At 52.0% G+C, this 24,843-nt stretch overlaps 1 protein-coding gene across 2 annotated transcripts in view; it reads left to right on the forward strand.

Moving 5' to 3' along the window:
• The first annotated feature begins 3,328 nt into the window (after positions 1 to 3,328).
• The window catches only part of SEMA4G (semaphorin 4G), a 106,539-nt gene continuing 85,024 nt past the window's right edge, over positions 3,329 to 24,843 (forward strand). Inside the window, exon 1 of one of the 2 annotated variants that reach the window (XM_037904866.2) lies at positions 3,329 to 4,493. The gene's annotated coding sequence lies outside the window, so the exon portion shown is untranslated. Of the gene's footprint in view, positions 4,494 to 20,223; positions 20,323 to 24,843 lie in introns of those variants that run through there. The other variant, XM_043551660.1, reaches the window with a different exon arrangement.

Here is a 24,843-nt window from a genome sequence, read left to right on the forward strand (position 1 = left end):
AAAACGCAGATTCAGTAACACCAAAACATTCACCACGTCGGTCACTGGGAAGGGAAAATCAAAGTTTTGCTTTGCCAGCTTGACGTGACATTTTATCTTGAAATTTCCTTTACTTTTACTTTTTTAAAAATCCCCAAGTGGTCATAAAACAATGCTTTCTGTTTTGGCTGAAAGGGTGACAGGGGAATTCCTGTCACCACAATAAACCCATTTGCCCAGTCTGCAGGGGAGGGGGGACCTTGGCGTGGATGCATTGCACGCCCATGGCCTGATGGTCCTGCCCCATCATCAGCCTCCAGGCAGGGGCACAACCCCCATTCCCATCCCCCCAGCTACCCCAGTGCTCCAGCATCTGTGGGAATCCCAGCCCCCCCTGCAGTGAGAGCTCTGACTCCCCTCCTTGCTCACTCCATCCCCATCAGGGAGCCCCATAGCCAGAAGAACCTCAGCCTCCCAGCGTCAGGGGCCCCCCTCCTTAGTTCCCCAGGGCCAGATCCACCTGTGGGCATCCCCCTGATCCCACAGCCAGGGGCCACAGGGCCCAAGGACCCCCAATCTCAATAGCCAGGAACCCTTGGGCCCCCAACCCCCCATAGGTCCCCTACTCCTCCACTGCCAGGACCACCTGGGCCCCCACCTCATCAGCCCCCCCAAACCCCATAACCAGCCCCGCCACGGGGCCTCTACCCCCCACTTCCAGGAGCCCATCATCCCCCCCCAACCGCACAGCCAACCCCCCACGGGGCCTCCACCCCCACACTGCCAGGAGCCCAGCAGCCCCCCCCCATCCAGCCCCCCATGAGGCCTCCACCCCCACACTGCCAGGAGCCCAGCAGCCCCCCCCGAACCCCTCATCCAGCCCCCCACGGGGCCTCCACCCCCACACTGCCAGGAGCCCAGCAGCCCCACCCCGAACCCCTCATCCAGCCCCCCATGGGGCCTCCACCCCCACACTGCCAGGAGCCCAGCAGCCCCACCCTGAACCCCTCATCCAGCCCCCCACGGGGCCTCCACCCCCACACTGCCAGGAGCCCAGCAGCCCCACCCCGAACCCCATCCAGCCCCCCACGGGGCCTCCACCCCCACACTGCCAGGAGCCCAGCAGCCCCCCCCGAACCCCTCATCCAGCCCCCCACGGGGCCTCCACCCCCACACTGCCAGGAGCCCAGCAGCCCCCCCCCCCGAACCCCATCCAGCCCCCCACGGGGCCTCCACCCCCACACTGCCAGGAGCCCAGCAGCCCCCCCCCCGAACCCCTCATCCAGCCCCCCATGGGGCCTCCACCCCCACACTGCCAGGAGCCCAGCAGCCCCCCCCCCCGAACCCCTCATCCAGCCCCCATGGGGCCTCCACCCCCACACTGCCAGGAGCCCAGCAGCCCCCCCCCCAACCCCACATCCAGCCCCCCACGGGGCCTCCACCCCCACACTGCCAGGAGCCCAGCAGCCCCCCCCCGAACCCCATCCAGCCCCCCACGGGGCCTCCACCCCCACACTGCCAGGAGCCCAGCAGCCCCCCCCCCCAACCCCATCCAGCCCCCCACGGGGCCTCCACCCCCACACTGCCAGGAGCCCAGCAGCCCCCCCCCCGAACCCCTCATCCAGCCCCCCACGGGGCCTCCACCCCCACACTGCCAGGAGCCCAGCAGCCCCCCCCCGAACCCCTCATCCAGCCCCCCACGGGGCCTCCACCCCCACACTGCCAGGAGCCCAGCAGCCCCACCCCGAACCCCTCATCCAGCCCCCCACGGGGCCTCCACCCCCACACTGCCAGGAGCCCAGCAGCCCCCCCCGAACCCCTCATCCAGCCCCCCATGGGGCCTCCACCCCCACACTGCCAGGAGCCCAGCAGCCCCCCCGAACCCCTCATCCAGCCCCCATGCCCGGAGGCCCCCGGGGCTCCCCGCCCGCAGCCCGTGCCCGCAGCGGCCGCTAGGTGGCGGCGCGGTGCCCGCCGGTGCCCGGCTCCGCGGCGCTCGGCAGCGGCTGCCGCTCACTCGGCTCGGGCAGAGGGAACCTGCGCCGGCCCCGCCGCCCGGCCCCGGTGCGCAGCGAGCCCCCCCGGCCCCGAGCCGGGACCGCGGGCAGAGCCCCAGGCAAGTGCGGCAGAGACGGGGCGGAGAGGGGGGCGGGGGAGGCTCTGGCGGGTTGGGGGGCAGGATTGCGGGGGGTGGGGCATGGGGGAGGATTTGGGGGCCATGGGGGTTGGGGGGCAGGATCGAGGGGTGGGGTATGGCCCAGGATCTGGGCAGCTATGGGGGCTGTGGGGCAGGATTAGGCGGTGGGATATAGGGGGAGGATTTGGAGGGCTGCGGGGCTGGGGGCAGGATTGGGGGCTGGGGTATGGGCAAGGATCTGGGAGGCAGGAGTGGGGGGCAGGGTATAGGGAAGATCTGTGGGGTTTCGGGCCATGGGGCCTGGGGGGCAGGCTCAGTGGCCAGGGGAAGGATCTGGGGAGCTATGGAGGCCTGGGGGGGGGGTAGGATTAGGGGATGGGGTATTGGGGGAGGATCTGGAGGGCTATGGGGCCATGCAGGTTTGGGGGGCAGGATCGGGGGGGCTATAGGGGACGATCTGGGTAACAGGATTGGAGAGTGGGGGTGTGGGCGAGGATCTGGGAGGCTACAGGACCCTGGAGGCTGGGGGGGGCAGGATTGGGGGGTGTGGTATCTGGGGGACTACAGGGGTTGGGGGGCAGGATCAGTGGCCAGAGGAATAGGGGAAGGATCTGGGGAGTTGTGGGAGTCTTGGGGGCAGGATTGGAGTGTGAGGGTATTCAGAGCGGATCTGTGGGGTTATGGGACAGAGGTAACATCCATGGTGGGCAGGATCCGGGCACAGGGATATAGGGGAGGATGGGGGGTATGAGGCAGGAGTAACATCCATGGGGAGCTGGGAGACGGGGGGGGGTATAGTGGGATTATCCAGGGCTGTACAGGGCAGAGGTAATATCCTTGGGGTGAGAGGTATAAAGGGGTGTCTGGGGGGACTTTGGTGGGCAGAGGTCTAGAAGAGTGACATACTGGGGGCTGTGAGTGGGGCTGGATTTAGGGGAACGGGGTAACGTGCTGGAGGCTAGGATCTTGGGGGGGTGATGTGGGGGTGGATTTAGAGGAGTAGATTCTGGGGTGCATGGGTGTGGGAGACATATTGTAAAGTGTGAGATGCCAGTGTGTGGTCCTGGGGGCATGGTGGCATGGGGAGTGACTTGGGCTGCGTGTGTGTATGTTGGGAGCTATGGGTCAGGGAGTGTGGTGGATGGGTGGGCTGGGAGGCAGGGGTTATGTATGGGGGTGGCCAGGTTTTGGTAGTGGCCAGGTTTTGGTCGGTAGTGCAGGGAACATTCACTGCGTGGGCGATATAGCACAGAAATCCAATGGGATATTGATGCCTTCTCCCCCCCCCCCCCCCGAGTGCCCTCATGGATGGGTGGGGGGGAGGGCGGCGGGTGGTATGGGGAGTCACCTGGATTGAAGATTGGGGCCCCTTGAGGGGGCTGGCTGTGAGGCTTGGGGATTTCAGATTCATACCAAATTGCAGGCCAGTGACACTTGGGCTGGGGGCTGGAGGGGGATGCAGCAGACTGGGATTGTGGTGCTGGAATGCAGTTGTTTTTCTCAGCCAGCTGGGCACTTTCCCTTCTCCCCCTTCCCTGAGTGCGGGGCTGTGTGTGATGCAGGGATCTTTCACACACTCCGGACAAGCTTCCTTCGCTGGCCCCCTCCTCGTCCCCAATGAGCCCTGCGCCTCGGGGTGGCCTTTCAGAACGCCGGCTTGAAAGCAGGGTAACCAGGAGATGCTTCTTCTGCTGCTGACAAAAATAGTCTTGCAAGACAAAGAAACTGTCCAACATGGATGAGGAGCGCAGGTCCCCCCAGAGGCAGGGAAATTATTATGAACAACGATGCCATTTTCCTGTGCTCGTTGGAAAGTGGCAACCCTCCCAGACAGGCTCCTTTATATCCCCCCTTCCCCCTCCCTTAAACAGGAGCTTAAGCGTTGCCCGGAATAAAGGCCCAACTCTTAGTGACTTCGGTAGGGCTCAAACTTGAGCCTGGACTTAAGTGCTTTGCTGAATCGGGGCTGGGGGGGGGCAGGGGTGTCTATTGTGGCCACATTTCCCTCTGGTTTGTTATGGAGCCATGCTCAACACAGCGGATCTCTGCTCATCTTGGCATGGTTGCTCTGGGGCGGGCAGAAAACCAGTGTTTGTGGTGGTCCTGAATTTCGGTTTGGGCTCTGGAAAACGTGCTGATAGCCCACTGAGGGGTTTTTAAAGTCCGTTCGAATCTTTCCCTTCCCTTCCCTTGAGGGATGTAGTGTGTTCTTGTAGCTGTGAGATTTATTCAGCGATTGTGGCAGAATGGAAGAAAAAACAACCAGGAGCACTTGGAATAATTGATGTCTAGTCTGTGCTCTGGAGCGGAGTAGCTGCTTTTAGGTGCATTACCTTACTTCATAACTATGCATGGAGCGTCTGTATTAGCAGCTCAGGTAAGGATCCAAGCACGGGAGCTGGTATTAAGGTAATTTCAAAGGTGAATGGGATGGGATGTGTGAGGGGTGGGGAGGGAGAAGCTCTCCCCTGGGTTTCTGGAGTTTACCTGGGAGGCTGAAATTGACAGTTTGATGCAACTTGTTGTGTAGCTGCTGTAGCTTAAGGTACAGGGAAGAACAGTTTATCACTAATGCTTTGTAAAGCTGTTGGAGCTGATGGAGTGAAAGCTGCTGTAGAATTCAAACAGGAGAGGTCTGGTGAGAGTCCCCCCAAAGACTTGGTATCTGCTTAGCTATCAGAGAGTGTGTGTTTGTATCCACCCACCCTGGATAAAATAGTGCAGGGAGAAAGCTGAGTTTGGCTTCCAATCTGCTTTGCTGCCCTTCCTCTGGTGTTGAAAACCCTGTGTACAATATTAGGGGTGGGTGTGTATTTGGCTTGAAGGTAGGGTGAAGCTCGCTGGCTCCTCTCTGCCCTGTTACTTGCTTTGGAAATCGGTGTGATTAGAATTTCTATTTTTGTTGCTCTTGCTGCTTTGCGACCCCTTGTCATATTTTGTCAGTGCTAGGGCTCTGCTTTCATAAGGTCATGGCGAAACCATCTCCATGTGAATTTTCTGAATAAACTCTCTCTCCTCTCTTTCCCCCACCCTGTGGACCTCCCAGTCCCAACCCTGCAGCTAACCTGAAAATAAAACCTTCAAGCTGAGCGTTCCAGCAGCCTTGTAATAAGATGATGCCCTGAACAGACATCAGCTATTAGACTTAGGCTTTGCTCTAGTTTGTGACTTAAAAGAGAAAGAGAGAGAGAGAGAGAGAGAGGACTTCAGCAGAATTAAAATACCCGATGTTCTGCCTAGTGGGACTTCTGGGGGGCAAGCAGGACTGTGCTTTTAATGGAGGTCCTACACAAAGCTGTGTACGTGCAAATAACCTCGGCTGGGACAAAGTGCTGTGCAGCTATAGTAAGCTTTTGTCCAAGGTAGAAGTAATTTTCTTCTAATATTCATCTTGAAAGCTGAGTTAAAGGGGACATCAACTTACAGTTAAGCTACGGGGAAAAAACAAACAAGGTTTTATTCAACTTGAAGCCAATAAAAATGCTTCTATTCAGTGTTTTCATGGGATTTTTGAAAGAAAATGTATCTTTGAATAAATAAAGGGGAGGTGATTCAGTCTTGGGGTTAAAGCACTGGACTGAGGCAGTTTGGTTCAATTCCCGGCCCTGCCACAAGCTTTCTGTGGGACCTTTAGCGAGTCACTTAGCCTTTTTGAGCCTCAGTTTCCCATCTGTAAAATGGAGCCAGTACATCCTACCTCATAGTGCTGTTGCGAGGATCAGTCCACTCCGGTTTGTGAGGTGCTCTGGTACTGTAGTGATGGTGGGGCCACGTAAGCAGGTTGCCAGTAAGGAGTTTTGAAACCCAAACCTTGTGGCACAAAGAAACTAGAAGTAAAACTGGCACTAAGCACACATGAAACTGACTTAAATGGTCTTTCATTGTTCGAGCCCAGTGAAATGCAAACTGTCACAAAGAGCACGGCCAGGGACAAGCAGATTGGATCTATAAATAGTGGGAAACTCTTGAAGCCGGAGGTATTGCTCACAACAGCAGGGAAACTTGTCAACGTAAATAACGTGTCAAGAGTCTTTTTACATTTGGGGCCCCGTTTTCTTCTCAGCGTAACTCTAAAATTACGCTTCCACTTCTAACCTGAAAATAAAGCCCTGGCACCACGAAGCCTGTGAAGGGTTAACTGGAGGTCGCATCCGGCATGTTATGATGGAATGGCACAGCTTTGTCTGAAAGAAAAGACAAATGCGTGCTGCTGGGAACCTTTGCCGTAGCACTGTCAGCCTGGAGTTAGCTCCTGCGCTGCTGGGGAAGTGATCATTTCCCAGCCCTGTGCATCGTCTTTCCAAACGTACTTACCATTTGAGGGTTTGGTTGTTTTCTTTCCTTCTGGATTTTATCTCCAATCGCCTTGTGCTGGCTTTAAAGGGAGAGCGTGCCCCTCTGAGCAGGAGGTGGATGGGCTGCCTTGGTGTGCTGGAGTCTGGGGGGGATTGTCGGCATATTTATGCCCTGTTCCTAGTCTCTAAGGTAATGGAGCCACGGAGGAACTTGGTGCGAGTGGGAGCAAATCTGGCTAAGCTCAGTGGGAACTGTGCTCACTAAGGTCACAGCTGGACTGGTCTATTGTGCTGAACTCTAGTTTGAGTTTGTTACTGGGATTCCTCTTGCTTGGACAGATAGTCCAAGGTAGCAGAGAGGTAGGGTTGCTTGGGGAAATTGACCTATGCTATGGGTCTGTCTGGGGGGAGGGATAGCTCAGTGTTTTGAGCATTGGCCTGCTAAACCCAGGGTCGTGAGTTCAATCCTTGAGGGGGCCATTTAGGGATCTGGGGCAAAAATTGGGGATTGGTCCTGCTTTGAGCAGGGGGTTGGACTAGATGACCTCCCAAGGTCTCTTCCAACCCTGATATCCTATGATCCTATGATTCGCTGGCAAGTTCACTCGAGCTTTTTGGTTGTTGCCCCTCAGCCCTCTCCAGTCCACATGCAAAACTTGCACCCGAGATTGGTGATTTAAACCCCGGCTAACTGGGGGAGCGGGGTTAGAGCCCGGGTTCCACTTTCAGTGGGGCTGGTTATCTGCCCACTTTGCAGCGAACACACAGGCTAAACCATTCCCATGCTGCTAGTCCTCCAGTGCCTGCCCACAATTCCCGCCATGCGCCCAGGAGGTCAGACAAGTTCTCCCACGATTTGGTGGGAAGGAATCAGAGCGGCTCAGCTCACCGCAGCTCAGAGCACCCTGGGATGTGCCCCCAGAAGCCCTAGCGATACACACCGGGGAGCGCAGCGCAAGTGAGGACATGGTCACATGTGCTGGCTTTGCCACGTGTCTTCTTGCAGGCTCAACTTGGCTGGTTGGCACCTGTGCCTAACTCTTGCAGCGAAGACATCCCCTGTGTGTACATTGCAACATAAGGAAAATAACCAGCCCTAGCATTTGGGGGGAAAACTGGGGAGCAGTATGGGCAGAATATCCCTCCTGTGAAGGAAAGCTCTCACGATAAAAATTGCATTTCTCTGGGTTACTCAGAACCTTGGATTATGAAAACTGAGCTCTGAGTCGCCTCTCACATAAGCTCTTGAAGCTGGATGATATCCCCAGGCGTGAGGTCTGAATCAAGCCCTCCGCTTCGCCAGTTTCACTTTCAGGTTCTCATATGCCCTAGCACTGCTCTCCTTTTGTCCTTTCTGGTAAAAGGTCCTTCCCCCACCCCCGGCCGTCTGGCGTGTCACTGTGCAGACCCAAGCTAGGAAGGCACCGCAGATCGCTGGTGGTCCTCAGACCACAGAACTAACACAGGGCTGCTTTGTTTGGGTTTCTGATTAGTAAATACAAGAGACGATTCGTGGAAATGGCTTGCACATGCCCTTTCATGGGAGCGTCTTGCAAAGCTAAACGGCTTCCAGCAAACCCTCCGCTGTGCGAATAAATGACGCAAATTGTCCTGGTAAGGGATAGGGGATTTTTACCCCGGAGCTGAGGGACAGGAGCCAGGTAAACTTGGCTTCTGGCTTCCCCTGCTGAATGAATGAGAGCCTGCCTGTCTCTCCCCACAAGTTCTGAAAGACGGACCACTCCCCACCCACCTCCCTGAGTCCTTCAGGATGGCGCTGCTTTCCGGTTGTAGCGCAGGAAATCCCATGTGCTCACCACCTCTGTTCTGAGCTAGCTCCCTGCTGCGACCTCCCAGGGAGAGGCGGGGGCCAGTTACCCCGCACAGGCTGGTGGAGAGACTCCTGGACAGAGGCCTGGTGTATCAATACTGGCTTCTTCCACAGCACCCGGCCCTCCTGCCTCTCCTTGTGCCCCCTTCTGTCAAGCCCAGAGCCCCCTTGCCCTGAAGGAGTCAAAATCAAATCCCTAACACCAGAGGAGTGAGGGGGCAGAAGTTTGGGGAGGGGGAGGGGGGTTCGTGTCCCGTACCGGTGTTCTGGGAACACCAGCCCCAGGCTTGCTGTCACTCGTTGTGCATCTGCATTCAAGCCCTGGGCTGGACATGTTCCTCTTTCTAGCGTGTCCCATCAGCTGTTGCTCTGTGGTGCTCTGAGGTGGGGCTGGCTCTGGAGCGGGGATCCGTTTGCTGGCAGGAAGGAGTCTGTGGGCCCCGTTGTCTGGGGGCGGGGGCGGTGTTGCAGGTTGGTTGCTAGTTATTGGAGTGATGGAGCGAGAGCTGCTGGAAACTGAAGACAGCTGAACAAACAGAACCAGTGGACCCATGCGGCTCTTCTTCCGCTCCGTAGCAGTCGGAGAGGAGCTCCAGCCAGAGGGTCTGAGCGTGTCAAATCCTGAAGTGTGGGGCGGAAACAGGGATACACTAAAAGCCAGTTCATAGCCTGGAGTGCACATAATGCTGTCCTCAGCTCCCATTAACGTCCCTGGACAATTCTCAGCCATGGGCCTAGGAATACTCTTGGAGCTGCTGAAGGCAGATAACGAGAAGCTCCGGAGGCTGGCCTCTGAGTATGACTCTGTACATTTCACTTTCTGAGCCTGATGCGTTGCCGTGAGATGTTCTTCCTGATCCTAGCAATTCACTAATTTATTCCCTCTCCAGATTAGGGAGGTAACGAGCTAGATCAGCTTTTGGCTCTCAACCTAGCAGATACTTCAGCCCCTTTCGCGAGACAAATAGCATCTGTTTGACTAATCCCCAGTGCTGAAGAGTACCAGTGTTCCAGAGAGGAGTGGAGATGCCGATCTTTGGGTCTGTGGCACAGTGAACCTGGGTGCCCATTAGGAGGTGGCTGACCATTTGGAAAGGAGTGTGTGTGTGTAGGGGAAATCGAATGTCTGGGAGGGCTGAAAATCAGCTGGTGTGAACTACCAAGAATACGGAGGGAGCTGATCTAATGTGATCCCTTCTGACCTTAAACGCTGTGAAACTGTGACCAGTGTGCAAGGCACAGATGTAATCAATTATGATAACCTAATGCAGAGTAACCCTCCCCTTTTAACTTCTGCGACACATACCTAAAACTCAGGAAATTCACTTGAGAGCCAAGCTGTCTCCACTACTGACTGATGGCCGGTGGCTAATGTAGTTACCAGCCATAAGCCAGAGACCAGTGCTCTGGGGAGAAAGTCCCAGCGCACCAGGTGTCTCTAAATGGATGAAGAGTGTTCGTCTGAAGTTCACCGCTAGTCAGCATCCCTCTCTGGAGAAGCCTTGAGACGCTAAGGCATTGCCATTACACAGCCAATGGAGAATGTGTCCAGGGTGGATTTCTACTCGCCAAGAGCTTGCTATTAAAACTGTCTAAAAGTGGAATGGAATCTGATCTAGTTCTACTGTCCAAACTGAGAAAACAGAAAAGGACGACTTGTGGCACCTTAGAGACTAACAAATTTATTTGAGCATAAGCTTTCGTGGGCTACAGCTCACTTCATCAGATGCATTCCGGGGGGGGAGGGGGAGACACACCTTTTGTAGTGATAATCAAGGTGGGCCATTTCCAGCAGTTGACAAGAACATCTGAGGAACAGCGGGCGGGCCGGGGGGGCACACTCTCACAGATCTTGGGAGACAGGCCAGTCCTTGCTTACAGACAGCTCCCCAACCTGAAGCAAACACTCACCAGCAACCACACAACAGAACCACTAACCCAGGAACCTATCCTTGCAACAAAGCCTGTTGCCAATTGTGTCCACATATCTATTCAGGGGACACCATCACAGGGCCTAATAACATCAGCCACACTATCAGAGGTTTGTTCACCTGCACATCCACCAATGTGATATATGCCATCATGTGCCAGCAATGCCCCTCTGCCAGGTACATTGGTCAAACTGGACAGTCTCTACATAAAAGAATAAATGGACACAAATCAGACGTCAAGAATTATAACATTCATAAACCAGTCGGAGAACACTTCAATCTCTTTGGTCACTCGATTACAGACCTAAAAGTGGCAATTCTTCAGCAAAAAAACTTCAAAAACAGACTCCAACGAGAGACTGCTGAATCGGAATTAATTTGCAAACTGGATACAATTAACTTAGGCTTGAATAGAGACTGGGAGCAGATCGGTCATTACACAAAGTAAAACTATTTCCCCATGTTTGTTTTCCCCCCCACTGTTCCTCACACGTTCTTGTCAACTGCTGGAAATGGCCCACCTTGATTATCACTACAAAAGGTCACACGTTCTTGCTTTCCTCTGCAACCGTGAGGGCTAGAAAAAACGTATGTTTTTAAAATGAAAGCAGCGATTCTCATGGAATAATGTGACTCCAACAGCTGGGGATTCAAAAAACATATTGTGAGATTGCTAATCAAACCACAAGAGTTGACAGTGCTGAGTAACAAAGGCAAGGAAGAGTTTTATTGGTCGACAGTGTCCCTTTGTTGTTACCATTTCTGAGTGTGATCCTTCAGCTAGAAATCATACGGATTTACTTCTCCTTTTTTGGACCCAGTACATCGTAATCCATCCCTCAGTTCTTGTTGGCTTTTGTGAAGAGGGAATGCTGAGAGCTCTGTTTCGAAGTACTGAGTGCGTGTGCTGTCATCCATCACTTTGTTTTTCTGCTTCCCAGTAAGTTCACCTCCCTCCCCCTTCTTCTCTCCTGACACGTGCAAGATCAGAACATGAGATGCTGTTTGCACTCCAGCCCTGCTTCTGAGGGGGCAGGTTAAAGGGGCACTGCGCAAATATACAACACGGATTAGATTTTGAATTTCTTCCCCATTCTTAGCAATCAAAGAGGGTGTTATATGGGCAACTCCTGGTTTTAAAGCTTTCAAGCTCCTGGCAGTAGCCAGGTCTCGGCTTGGGTGCTGATTTTGCTCCATTGGATGCAGTAGACTGCTCTGGCCTGTTCCTGCTGTAGTCTCCCTGGTTAACTGCAGGGCTGATGTGTTCCTGTCTCTCTCGGGTCACTTCTTCCAGGTTTTGTGCAGGGAAGTGGGGCTCTGATTTATTGGAAGACATTCCGCATGTCTTTTTATCTTCTCCTATTTGGCCATCCCTTCCTGAGGTTTTTTTGCATGGCACATTCCAAGCCATTGTCCAGTTAAGAATGGGGGGGGAAAGTGTTTTCCCCTCAACCCCAGATGGCTCCCATTGGTGCTTTAATACGTGTGCTGCCCGCTCCTCCCAGTCACCCACAGACCAGCAACGGTCAGTTGTGGGAGGGTGTCCGTTCGCGAGGCTCTGATTGCTTCCAGAGGAAACCAGCACAGCAAAACTCCCACTGGCTCTGCACAAGGGAGGTGTCCTGGGCTCATTCACTCGACGTACTCCCTAGGCGCCATTGAGGTCCTGGCGTTCGAACTGGGCAGAAAACCATTTTTTCGTCTTGGCAAATTTTTCAGTATTTTGAACACTTTTTTTGGCCTGAATTAGTCAAAATCTTGCACCTTTTCACAAACTGCAACCCCCCCCCCCCCCAGTATTTTGCATTGGGTCAATGAAAACGTTTTGATTTCAACCTTGTTTTAACTTCTTTTTTGGGGGGTTTTTCTATACATTATCTGAAATTTCCAAAGGAAAAGTCGTATTGAACCGAAAAGAACATTTCTTTTGGAAAAATGCCCAAACAGGATGCGCTGGCAATTTTGAAGCTCCCCTCCCCGGCTCCCAAAACAGGGACGTCACCAGACCAGGCCCTTTCCCATAAAATAACCCCTTTGTTTTTGACAAATCAGCAGTGAAAAAACTTTTCATTGATGAATTCCCAGTGAGCTCACCTGACAGCGCCAGCTTCGCCTGTGCCCATCCGCCAGGGGCTGAGGAAGATCACGGTACGCTCACTGCCCTAGGATGCGCCATACCCCATAGTAAGCAGCAGGCCGCCTTCTCCCTCCTCCACCCCTCTTCCTTAATATAGTTCCCCCATCTCTTCTCTTAGGCTGGGATGTGCCATTGGATCCTCAAGCCACCACGTTCCCCCTCTTTTCTTCCTGCTGCTCTCTCCCAAAAACCAGCCTTTGTGTACCTGCTACACGTTCGCCTTGAGATGAATGAATTGTGGGCCACACACTGTAGGGCAGGGGTTCTCAAACTGGGGGTTGGGACCCCCCAGGGGGTCACGAGGTTATTACATGGGAGGTCGCGAGCTGTCAACCTCCACCCCGAACCCCACTTTGCCTCCAGCATTTATAATGGTGTTAAATATATAAAAAAGTTTTCTTAATTTATGAGGAGAGGGTCGCACTCAGAGGCTTGGTATGTGACAGGGGTCACCAGTACAAAACTTTGAGAGCCACTGCTGTATAGGAAGGCTGCAGTTATACAGCGTTAATCATATGGTCCGTGACTGGGGCTTCTAGGTGCTGAGATAATACAGAGGACGATATAAGCAGACATTAGTTTCTCTTACAGAGGTTTATAAGCCACCTGGAGCAGGTGATTAATAGAAGGCCTATAAATGGGTTAACTCTGTATAAACTATTCAGAAGAACGTTCAGGCTGCAAAGTCAGGAGGTGGCAGGTTTAAGATGGCCGCATGCAACCCTAATTCAGCCCCCTCGGGGGCATATGCATTATGGCATTAAAGACAGTTGAATACTATTCCCGCTGCCCCTTTCGTGCAGAGCTGCTCTAGGGATGAACCAGGGTTGGGTAGCGAAGGAGGCTACCTATGCAGGACCTGTGCCTCATTTGCATAAGGCCCCATGGGTCAAGCACCTAGGCCTGAATCGGTGCTAGCTTCATGCTGCCACCCAGCACCAGCTGTAACCTGCTTACGCTCCACACAGACCATGGGATGTTCCGCCTCAAGGGTTTGACAGACAGCAGCTTCGTGGCTCCTGATTGGCTCCATGCCCTATGTAAACCCACGGGGCGTTCCATGAAGTGTCCTGCCACGGGTGTGGATCTCCTGTTGGTGCCATGATTAGTCCTGCTCCCGAACTCCTGGCTTTGACCTTGGCTTGATATGGACTTTGCCTCCTGACCTGGACCCTGAAATGTAACTCAGAGTCTGACCCTTGGTATCTACCCTGGCCTGGAACCTGACTATGAACTCCTCTGCTACTTGCAGACCCAGGTTTGCCCCTGCTCTGACCCTTGGTCCTGACCGCCCGTGGTAGGATCCTGGCAGTTTGTTGCAGAAGTTGGAAGGTGTGTAATGAATGAAGATGGTCTCTTGGGTAAGGCAGCAAAATGCTGCCCTGGACAATTGGATTCTTTTCCTGCCTCTGCCACCGAGTTCTTATGTGACCCTGGGCAAGTCACACAAACCCAGCTTTTCCCAGGTGGCCACTAGCTGTGTGTTCCTCATTTTCTGGGTGCTCAGCACGAAACACCTGGGGCTGGATTTGCAGAAGTGCTAAGCGCTCACAGCCGCAGTGGAAGTAGAGGGAGCTGTCCTTTGAACACATGTGCTATGACGATGCTAAGGACTCTGGAAAACAATGGCCTTGTTGTCTCAGATGAGGCACCGAAAATTAGTGGATGCTTGGCCTTAATCTCTGTGCTTCAGTTCCCCATCTTTAACAGAGGGTAAGAATCCCACCTACTCTCGGGTGTGCGATGAAAATGAATTCCTGTTTGTAAAGCACTCGTATGCCATGGTGAGAGAGCATCATAGAAATGCCCCAGCAGGAAGTTAATAACTTTGTGCTCATTGCAGGCTTTAGAAGAGCTGTGCTTAAAACAGGCCTCGGGCCACACACTGAACAAGGAAGAGGGAGAAAAAATAGTGAATAACTCTTCAGAGGCAGGGTCCTGTTGGGGGGGTAATTGTCTGTGGTTGTGTAATTAAAGACTGTGTCGTAACGCATGTGCCCGAGGGGGCCGAATCAACCTTAGTACCGGCGTTTCTTAACTTTGGAATGCTGGAACGTTAAGACAGCGTAACTCTGTTAATTCCGGTTTCTTTGTGATTTTCCTAAGTTTTATTTTTAAAAGCCCCAGATTCATCTGGAACCATATTGACCCCAGCTTGGTCAAGAGCAGGCTGTGGACCTTCTGATCCACAGCACAGACGTCTGCCACTTGAGCTAACGGAATAATAAGAGCAGTAATAGGCTGTCATCCTCTATGTGGAGTTGCCAGTAGAGGGGAATGAGGCACGCACTTTGCCAGTGGGCTTCACAGATGTTTGCTGACAGCAGAGGAATGGAGAGATTCAGGACTCTGGGTACAGTTCTAGATTTTGGAGGGGGAATGTGCTCTAGTGGTTACGCTTCCACCCCAAACCCTGTGTCTGTCCCCCAGCTCTCTCTCCTCCTCCCCACTCCCACCCATCCTGGCTCCTGCTCTCCGTCTTCTAGCTCCTGCAAACCCTTCCTCCCACTCCTTCGTCCTCTGCGTTTGAATCAGGTGCTTCCTCTGTTTCCTCCTGGTTGCCCGGATGCCAGAAGGGGAAGCAGGAGAGTAGACAGTCTCCCTGATCTCAGTTCTGGTGCCCAGTGCCACAGTGACCACCGACAGCGAGAGGAGCAATTGCAGGGAAAGTCCTGCTCAGCCCCTGCGGCCCTGGGACAGAGCATGCTCCGTTGCTCTGTGGGGATGGCGTATGTGCAGTCCAGTTGCATGTCGAAGCTGTGAGGGGCTAGAGCATGCTCAGTGCAGATGGCCTCTCGGGAGAATTTAGCTGCCAAACTTTAACAAGCCTGTCCTAGTGTGTGTGAACTGAGAGTGCACCTGTGGCTCCTCCCCCTTCCCCCACCCCACCCCAGGCTTATCATTTGGCCAGATGTGGGTGAATTTTCACAGGAATGGCAAAAGACACGTCCCTGGCGCCAGGGTGACACCTCCCCTCCCCTGCCACGTTTCAAGGCCCTGCTCCAAAGCAGAAGCACCAGAGCTTCTTAAGAAAACACGGGGAAGAATTTTTTTTAGCATGGGCAAAATGTATTTAGCTGCAGCTTTCACAAAATAATTCCGCCTGAGGAGCGGACGTAAGACGCAGCCTGGAAGCGACCCCTGGGGTCATCAAGACCTCTGACGTCGCAGGGGCCCGGGACATAGCAGCCCGAAGGATTTAAGTTTAGCAAAGTTGTAAACAATGGAAAACTGGGTCTTATTGTGCAAAGTGTTGGACAGCTTTGACTATAGGTGGCACTACCAGCCGTGCATATGACACCCTTCGTATAAAGTGTGACCAGATTTATGAGAGTGATGCAGTGAAAGAAGACGGGACGTGGTTGGCCTACATTTAGTTTTAGCCATATTAGCGTGCAAGTGTTTTTGAGCACTTGTGTGTTGCCGTCTTTGAATGTACTATCTTGTAGTCTCCTGCTATTCCGATTTGTATTTTGTTAGCGCTTTCACAACTCTTACTACAGAAGAGATGAGCGCATAATTCCAATTTATTTGCTTGCATGTACTGAAGGATAAAGACCATTCATCTGTTGACACAGGGAGAGCCGCGCGAGATAAGGCAGAAGGCACGGCCGTGTTTCAAGGGAGTATAATTGCATTTGATTAGTGCAGAGAGCATGGCAGAGCGGATCTTCTGAGACTTCGCCCTGGCGCTGATCTTTCAGAGTCAGAGATCAGGGACACGAGGGAACATCAGAGGCCCTACTCTGCAAATCTTTGTACAGTTCTCCAATGCAAGTATCGTTCCCTGAAATGCTGGGACAACTCATTAACTTGCCGCTCTCACTACAGCTGCTGTGTCTAGCATTCGTTGGGTTCGTTGAGGAGGAGCTGAAGGCGCAGAGAGGCACCTCGCTGTCCTTCCATGTGCTTGTGTACTTAAAAAAAGCATTTAGCCTGTTTTACTTAACTTAGAAAATGCTGCTCAGAGAAGGTCCCTGAAGAATGGATTGAGCTGCTATGTAACACAGAGAATAGAAGATGGGACCTGACGTTTCCCTCTGGACTATCCTCTTTTTTTTTTTTTTTAAATTAATGCTAAAAAAGGGGAGCTGGCTCTGGTTTCAAATAAGCCTCCAAGCTGGTTTTGAGAAGCCCTTAAGCTAATTCTCGGGTGCATGTTGGCTGACTTGATATCAGGGCTCCTGGCCTCTGAACGTGGGCAGGTTTGGGTGTTGCAGTTCCATAATCCAGTGCCGCCCTCCAAGTAAAAAACCGCTTTTACTGGAAAAACGAAGTGAGCTGTGCAAGATAGGTCCCAGTGACATCACAGGTAGATGCGAGGTGATTGGTCATCTCTGAACTAGAGCCACGTGTGGCGATGAGTCATTTCTGTGCTAGGCTCCGGAGCCAACCCGCAAGCCAGGAGCGGGTCTGGTGACTCTCAGGGCAGGTATATAAGCCTTGCAGGAGCCATAGCAGCTCAGTCTGCCGAGTGTCACTTCCTGGCTTGGGCCTGTCCCCTGCCTGATAGTGGTGACAGACTCTGCATGCCTTTGCCTGCTCCAGCCCTACAAGTGCCTTGTTCCGACCCCACTCTTGACTCCTGGCTCCAGCTCCGACCTCTGGTTCCTGGCCTGGCTGCGACCACACTGACCACTGGGCCGGACTGCCGCTGCTCCAACCGCTCGGCCTGACCCTCCGTGTCTCAGTTTCTGGCAGTAGGGTCGTCTCTAGTTGAGCAGTATTACACACAGAATTACCCATGGTTCCAAGTAACTAGGGGTGTGGGGAAGGCCAATGAGGAGCGCTGGATCTACTAGGAATCACTGCAGGTCCAAGGGTAGCCTGGTGATTAAGGCACTGGAGTGGGATCTCGGAGATTGGGATTCACTTCCATATGTCACCTAATCCTACACCTCCATTTCCCATCTGTAAATGAGATCGTATTCCCTCTGGCTGTCTGGACTGCAAGCAAGGACTGTCTCCCACTCTATCTACACAGTGCCTAGCCCAATGTCTGAGGCATTTGGGTGCGACTAGAATATTAATTCTGGTCCCGGCGATAAGATGTAGGTCCTCAAGTGTGAATCTAACCTAAACAGCAACTCCAAGGGAAGGCAGTAACTCACTGACTCGAACATTTGCCTGGCTTGCTAACGTAGAGGAATGTCCTTCCTCCCGCTGATCACTGCGTTACAGATCTGCCATTTTAAAGTGATCTGTGACCGTTAGCATTTTCGGGAGTTCTGGGGGATGGAAAAGCTGCTTGGGGCAAGTCTTGGGGCAATTTAGAGTTAATGGGAAACTAAGCTGGGTAGCCTTTGGAATGTAATTCACAGCTCCTTATAGGGCACCTGTCTGCAGGTATGTCTTTTTGCAGTGACTGTGGGAGAGAACAATACAAAGAGATCCCATTGTGGGAGGAGGCTGTGCGTGGGCGGATTGTGTTTGAGTCAATGTCGCATATGCTAATAACACTGGTGTGGGAGGCTGTTTTCCAATGGGGAGCATTCGCTCTGATTGTACGAGCTTGTATATATACTTATGAATGAAGCTGCGTAGTTGGATGGCCTTGCGAGGCTTTACACTCGGCTTGATGTCATTTCTCTGCTTGTTTTTCTAAAAGATCTGCTCTAGGGATTATTTTGGGGGCAGTTCTCTGGCCTTTGCCATAAAGGGAATCAGACTAGATAATCACACTGGTCTCTTCTGGCCTTGGCATGTATGAGAATAAGAATAGTGGTGGGAAGGGGGCTCACAGATCCCCTGGCATGAGGCAGAGAGTCCCTAAAATAGACGGGGATGGAAGGAAGGCAACAGGGAACCTGTGGGGGCAGGGGGAATGGAGAGATGGAAGGAGCCCAGATGCGCTTCTAATGGAACAGGTGACAAATCTGGGTTCTCTTAAAAGCTTCTTCCATTCCATAGCTCTTAGTGTTCTGAATAAGAAAGCTGGGTCTAGCGGTTTCTGGGCTATCCTTGCCTGTCCTGAGGCAATACTCTTGTGATAGTGCCTAGAATCCTCAACCGGATTGGTCTCTGTTCAAGCCAAGGTACAAACATGGCAAATGGCCTTCCCTGTCCTAAAGCGCTTACAATCCTAGAGTAACATAGAAAGCTAAGGTCGGTTAAAAACATTCCTATCCAGTTGGTTGTTCCATCTAAAGTTGTGGGAGCCATTCCCAAAAGTGAATGCAGGTTTGCTGGGTGAGGGGTAACAAAATACATGAGAAAAATGGAGGGCCCCCTGCCCTTTTGTTTAATAATCACGGAGCAATTTTTAGTTTGATTTCTGACCTCTAAGAACAAAGGAATAGGGTTTGATTTCAATTTGGACTCTTTAAAAAGCTGCGACATTTGCAATGTATTTTGTCTCTGGCTTGATACCTTTACCTGCTGGTCTGGTGGCCTATAATATGGGAAGAGAAATCTGTTGACTATGATTTGATTGTGCTTTTCTTAACGAGGGCTTGCAGGTTAAGGCAGAATATTTTCAGTAGAAGGCAGAATATGTATCCCTAAGTATCTGAGAGTTTATGAATGAGAGAGCAGGATTGTGGGAATGTTCACAGTGAATTTTAGCCTACTGGATTTAAGGAAATAAATGTATATCCCCAAAACGGTGGCGTGGGGGATTTCTGTTGTCCTCCGTGACAGGAAGAGATTTCAGCTTTTGACACAAGTGCTTTGTTTGACATGCTCAGTCGAAAACTCTTGGGAGCAGTGAGCATCTTGCTGGCACAAAAGCTTGTTTGGGAAACTTTTCATCTGTGTAAATGCCTTGGAACTCTTTCAAGCCACACAATTTAATAGCCAACAGCAAGCACAAGGGTAAAAACTAGGAGTGGGGGTGGGGCAGCCTAGGTGATAACTACAGTGCAGTGGTGACAGGGGCTGTTTCTACTCCAAGCTGGAGCCTAGCTTTCAGAGCGCTAGGTAGCAGTTTCATTTAAGATGTCCCTACACCAGTCCAAGAACAGCTTTTTGCCGGCAGGCCCACTCGACGGGATCACAGGCTTTTTCCACATGCAGTCTGGTGATCGTTAGGCCAGAAGGAACTCAAATGAGGCTTCCTTGCCCATTAAAATCGATTCTTTTAAGTGTAATAAGGCTTTGGACAGTTGGCAGGTGGGACTGTGGCTTCTTGAACAGAGTACTGTGCTTTAAATGTAACGGCTGGGCATTGGGCACTGACTTTCCGGTTTGATGCCCCCGGATTTGAACGGACACTAAAAACGTAAAGGCCAACACAACTTACTCTGATCTGGAGTGGCGCAGGAGTGTCTTGACTGGCGGAATAGCATGCAGCCCATGTGGGCTTGTGCTATGTCTGAGCCACCCTCTCCATTCCCTTTGTGTGCAAAGCTCATCACTTTATGAGAAGTATTTAGATGAGCTCCGTGTTACGAAACTGTGGTCTCATGGGGTAAAATCCGTTCATGAAAATCGGACACAGCAATGGCCAAAGTGCAGACCTATGACTGTTAATTTTTAAATGAAGTGAACTGAGATGAATATGAACCGTGTCCTCAAGCTGCAGCTAATCTTCCTGATTCACCCTTGTAACTGAATTCACACCACTCAGCTTCATGTTTTGCGTGGCCCATGGGGACTGTTTTCCCCCCTAGGAACAGAGACACTGTCATGGGTGGAACAGATCAATGGCCAACTCTAGCCTTGTGTCTTTTCTATTCCTGTGATCCCCCCAAAAGTATAGCCAGGCCGGAAAGGAGAAGGTGGTGTGAACAATGGTGGCAGGAGAACACAGTCGGACACGTCTCATGGTTGGGGGCTGGGTGCACAGCCCTGTATCGCACTGTATGGCAAACCTGAGCCGCTATCACTCATTAATATCAATATTAACTGCTTGGATGATAGGGATCAGGGAACAAGTTTTAAAAGTAACAGATGCTTCGTTTTCCAGCAGAACAATTAAGCGAGGGTTACATCAGCGTAAGAATCAAGAACAGCTCCACCGAAGTGAACAGACGCTTGCGTAAGCAAGATCAGAATCAGGCCCCAAAGAGAAGGTAAAGGTGCACTTCCTGCCTGCTACCCCAGGGGCTCTTTCACGCTGTGATAAGGAAATACCTCACATGTGGGAAAACACCTCAAGTGAGCACTGAAGGGACAGCAGTGAAAAGTGGGGGCCCACAGGAGCCAACAGGTCCGCACTGACTATGGATTTGTTTCTTTGCTCAACACTGGCTCCCTTGCCTTTGAGCGGGACCTTTCTGTTCTTTCACAAACGGACGGGGCAGGCTAGAATCACTGCAGCTTTTGTAAGACCCTCTCACAGTGCTATGTGGTATCTTCTTTCGGTCTGTCTACACTGCAGTTAAAAATCCGCAGCAGGCCCGTGCCAGCTGATGTGGGCTTGCAAGGCTTGGGCTGCATGGCTGTTTAATTGCAGTGTAGACTTCCAGGCTCGGGCTGGAGCCTGGGCTCTAGGACCTTGCGAGGTGGAAGGGTCCCAGACTTCAGGCTGCAGCCCCAGCCTCAATGTCTACACCACAATTAAACAGCCCCGCAGCTGGAGCCCCTCGAGCCTTGGGCCAGCCATGGGTCTCTACTGTAAGGATATGTCTACACTGCAGTTAAAGTACTCAGTAACAGCTGGTGGATACCACATGCATGCCACAACTGGGTTCTTGGGAACACTCCTTTTCCTTCTCAACTCCCAGAAGTCTGACACAGGTTTCAGAGCCCTCTGTGAAGACATCAAGAGGCCCCACTGTGTAAGTGCAGGATCAGAAGACAGATAGGATTTCAGCTCCTGAGTACTGTAAGTCATTCCATTTTCTTAAAAGGAAACTTTTAAATTAGAAGCAGAAAAATGTAATTAGGATCAGAAACTAAGCAAGGAGCTTGCCCCAGGAAAAACAGGCTGGCAAGAGACATAAGCTGTGCTTTAGCCAGGAGTCCTATGCAGCCAGCTTAAAAATATCAGCTTAAAAAAATAATAGCCAAAACACATGCTGCTGCTGAGTGTGTTTTCAGACGCTGAGCTATTGGTTATTGTGTGAAGGTCCGGGTAACGGCAGCACATGGAAATGTAATCCCTCTGCATGGGCCCTGGCCGGGAGATTTTCAAAAGTCTGTTAGACGCTAACCTATTTCCCTGCACTATTTTATCTGGAGCAGCCATAATAAGTAGAAAATTGATATATTAACGTAGCAATGCAATTACACCCGCTAGAGTAAAAGTTAAAAGGGTACCTATTGTCATGCTTCAGGGCACAGCCTAGACTTGCGGAGTAGGGTCAGGAAGAAAGTCACCACATATACAGCCACGTCATGGTATAGTCCAGTTCAGCATTGACTTTTGAAGTGGAACTTTCCCACTTGATGATCCCGCTCTCAGTTGGCAGTGAACTTTATGTGGCTTTGGCAAAGCCCATTTCACAACAAAGTATTGCCCCGTTTCTCCAGGAATGCTGCAAAACTCCCCCTAAAAAGGGCCCTGTCAAGATAAAAAATCAAATAGGTTCATGCCACTTGTGTATGGGACTTTAACACCCCTGCGTGTTGGAATGAGAGTTATAATGCCCTCGTTTATCTTGTGCTGGCTGTTGACATCTGGGCTCCATGTGGTTAACGTGATGGTTCTGGAGACGGGTTAGTTTTGCTCTCCATTTCTCACGTGTTAGAACAAGACTCTCTGGGTTACCAGCTTGGCAGGGGAATGCTGGAATGTAAATAAACTGTGTAGAATTTTTTTTTTTTAGTTGAGTAGTTTAAATACCAGGGGCTTAGTCTCCTGAGAGCTATTATACTTTGGTCTAATCGTGAACGCTGTGGAGAAAGTGAATAAGGATGTGTCATTTACCCCTTCACATAACACAAGAACCAGGGGTCACCAAATGAAATGAATAGGCAGCAGGTTTAAAATGAACAGAAGGAAGTATTTCTTCACACAACGTACAGTCAGCCTGTGGGACTTATTGCCAGGGGATGCTGTGAAGGCCAAAACTATAATGGGATTCAAAAAAGAACTAGATAAGTTCATGGAGGATAGGTCCGTCAATGGCTATTAGCCAGGATGGGCAGTGATGTAACCCCATGCTCTGGGTGTCCCTAAATCTCTGAAGGCTAGAAGCTGGGACTGGACAACAGGGCATGGGACACTTGATAATTGCCCTGTCCATTCCCTTTGAAGCATCTGGTACCGGCTGCTGTTGGAAGACAGGATACTGGGCTAGATGGCCCATTGGTCTGACCCACCCTGGCCATTCTTATGTCTTAATTCTCGTCTGTGATATGCAGGAGGGCAGATTAGATGTTCTGGTGAATCTTTCTGGCCTTAAACTCTGTGGCTCTGGAGAACCTGGGGCAGGCCAGCGAGTGCCAAGGTGGCTTTGGGCCTCCCTAATTTTGACCTTCTCCAGGAACCTGCGCAGCCCCTCCAAGTGAATTGGATCCAGCTGCCAGTCGGCTGCTCTCCCTCCCGTCCCTACCCCTGCGTCAGGTGGGCTGTGTTGGGCTGCTTATGTTGGCCTACACTGGGGAAAATCTCCAAAGGGCTGTTCCCCCCACCGGGACCCTCTTGCTGAACAGAATTGGATCGATGTTCAGGGTGGCAAGGACTGTCTTGTCTGGCTTAGACCATCTGCTTGCGGCTGCCCAGTGCACAATAGCTTGCATTGTTGTGGCCATGGATAACTGGTTTCTTTCATCCTGTAGCTTTTCCCCTCCTGAGCTGCGGCATGCGTGGATGCTGGTGTTAGAATGTAGGCTGGCATGTTCTGTGGCAGACGTGGCCTGAATATACCTCTAGGCTGGCTTAGGCCTGAGTGTGACCCGCAGAGCTGAGATGCATCTGTCCGGTCAGATCTTGCAGTTCTGTTCGTTTCTCTCTCCCATCATCCCTTTCTGGGATGAAGGGGGATCAGTCAAGGTAGGAACGGAGGTGGGGGCAGTCGTGTACTGGCTCAGGGAGGAAGTGCTTGGGGCCTGCCTGGGTATCAAACTTCCAAAAACAAGTGAGCTCTGAGGCTGGGACAGAATCTTGCCTTCCCTCCCCATCGCTGATTTCTCCCGGGGAAAGCCATGCACCTGGAGAACCTGCAGAACAAACCCAGCTTCCTGTGGGCGTGAAATGCCAGCCAGCCAGTCCCCCCGGTCCGTGTGGGCACTTCCTTGTCACTGCACTGCGACGTTTGTATTGCCCCAGCTTGAACTCACTCTGCTGTGTGACTCTCTGATCCTTTGCTGAGGAACAGGGTCTGGTTTCTCTCCGCCTTCCCCATGCCAAGGGAAGGTCTCTGAGCACTCGGGTTTGCCAGTCGAACAAGGCCAAGGATGAGTTAACATCCCCTGCTTGCAAAAAAAATAAAAAATAAAAAAATAAAATTTAAACCCCAGCAGTTCCTCCTTCTATATCCACTGGGTAAAAAATTAACCAGCTTTTACAGCTAATTGGATGATTGTCCTTCAAGACAAAAAGCTACCCATTGATCGCAGACAAAGGAGCGCTGGGAAGGAGGTGTAATTTCTGCTCTGCAAAAACACCGAAAAGCTGACTTCATAACCCCTACATTGGGAAGACGCGCACACCCAAGAATCCGGGTCTGCCATTAGCATTTGCTTTGCCCTATCTGGTTACGTTTTAGACTGCTGTTTGAGCAGAGTTTGCTTTGCGATAAAGAAAGGCCCAGCAATCTTTCCTGAGGCCGGGTTTGGCCGGCGGTCTGCCAGCTTTCTAGGGGAGGAGATGGCAAGGACACAAAGTTCAGGGCTTATTTATTTTTGGAAGACAAACTGTGAACGCCTGTCTGTAGCCAGGCAAGTGGCATGATTTTTATTGATCTGTTTTTCGTCTGGTGCATGGAAGACGAGTAGCCCTAACATTTACCAGCCCAGATGTACAATTTACTTGCATGCCTTTTTTGGGGCGGGGAGCGATCTGCTGGCTTCGGACAAACGATTTCATGTTCTTGCTTCTGCTTGATGCAGCGTGGTCAAAGCGGTGCGCAGGGCTCATGTGCAGGAGTCCCAGGGATCTGTTGCTTGGGTGCCCGAAGCCGGCTTGCATGAAAGCACTTTGGTGTCGCAGCTCCCGGCGGCGTGTGGCACACCGTGCGCCCGCATATGCCAGTGCATCCAAGGGTACTCAGACAAATGCCACCCTGGTGCTTGCCCTTGGTCTGTGCGGAACTGGGTGTTGTGTCTTCCCTCGCTGGCACAGCGACTGCTCAGATAGGGGCTGTGCCTGTCCAGTTGGTCCCCCCAGTGAAATTCCCCGCATCCTGCCCACCCTTCAGGGACTGCCGAGCCCCTCGCTGGCTCGCTATATGCAGGCCAGAGAACGGTCCTGCTCCAGACTTGGTTTGTCCATCGTCCAAAGCAGCGAAGAAACACCAGTACAATGAAAACTTCCAGTGCGTGTGCAGAAACTCTGTGCATCCCCCTAGGGTTCCTTGCAGCATTGTTCTGGGAAGGCCTCCATTTGGATCCATCCCAGCTTTAGCCCCTCCAGGAAAACTCAAGAGAAGGAAACTGTTAGCGAAGATCCAAACCCAGGAATATCCTAGAAACATAGATTTCAAGGC

This window comes from Chelonia mydas, chromosome 7 (assembly GCF_015237465.2).
Source record: "Chelonia mydas isolate rCheMyd1 chromosome 7, rCheMyd1.pri.v2, whole genome shotgun sequence".
Classification (NCBI taxonomy): domain Eukaryota; kingdom Metazoa; phylum Chordata; order Testudines; family Cheloniidae; genus Chelonia; species Chelonia mydas.